Source organism: Cyprinodon variegatus, unplaced genomic scaffold (assembly GCF_000732505.1).
Source record: "Cyprinodon variegatus isolate N-32 unplaced genomic scaffold, C_variegatus-1.0 Scaffold39, whole genome shotgun sequence".
Lineage (NCBI taxonomy): Eukaryota > Metazoa > Chordata > Actinopteri > Cyprinodontiformes > Cyprinodontidae > Cyprinodon > Cyprinodon variegatus.
Window position 1 is genome coordinate 1,025,562 of NW_015150492.1, and position 1,257 is coordinate 1,026,818.

Consider the following 1,257-nt stretch of genomic DNA (forward strand, 5'->3'; position numbering starts at 1 on the left):
TATATATATATATATATATATATATATATATATATATATATATATATATATATATATATATATATATTTACAGGCTTTGTTAAAATTTGAACATACATTTTAATCCTAAAAAACATCACTTTATGAGAGGTTTGGGAAAATTAAAGATTTTTTTTATCTTTTCTCATTGGATGTCTTTAATAATAAAAACAATATATATATTTTAAAACCCAGGGCCCCTGCTCAAGGAGCTTCCTCTTCCTGCTAAGAACATTAAACCTTCAAAACACATTTAGGGGAATGTTGTAGAGGTGGGAAGTTTTTGATTGTAATCAAACTTTGTTGGTTTTTATTTTTTTATTATATGACTTCGTGAAACAATAGAAACTGTTTTTGCATATATATATATATATATTTTTTTTTTTTTTTTTTTTTTTTGATAGAATAACCTTCCCAATTACGGAGAACCAACTCTGCCATATTTAAAAATAAATACAGAAATGCATAAATGGTCAACAAATAATAAGCATACAATTAATTGCCCCCAAAAATACAATAAACAAATAAATGTGGTAGAAATTTAATTATACAGTGAGACATAAATGTATATATCTCTTTTAATTAGCTTCTTTATCAGTTCGCCTCTGTAATAATTACCCTATTTATTTATTGTATTTAATCTTCAACTTTAATTATTTATTACTTTTTTAAAGTTGACTCTCTAAGACACATCCCTTCCTCATTTACAGAATGAGGCAGAAATGCATACAGAAATGTAAAAACGACAGTCAGAAATAAATAGCGTTGAAGAGGGTAAAAAAATACAAAGGCAGAATAAAACAGACAAAAATATTATATCATGCACATAAATAAATACTTGAAAAATAATAAATAAATAAAGTTGAAGATTATAATGGACAATAAATAAATACGGTAATTACAAAGCCAAATAAATAAAGAAGCTAATTAAAAGAGATATATACATTTATGTCTCAATGTATAATTTAATTTTTACCAACATTTATTTGTCTGTTGTATTTTGGGGGAATTAATAGAATGCTTATTTATTTATTTATTTATTTATTTATTTATTTATTTATTTATTTATTTATTTATTTATTTATTTATTGGGCATTTATTTATTTCTGTATTTATTTTTAGATATGGCAGAGTTGGTCCTCCACTGCTCCATATTAAACACTGAAGATGTGCACTGACAATGTTTTGCCGCGCGGTGGCAGCACTGAGGCAAACGGTTGTCTCCGCCCCAGACCAAAA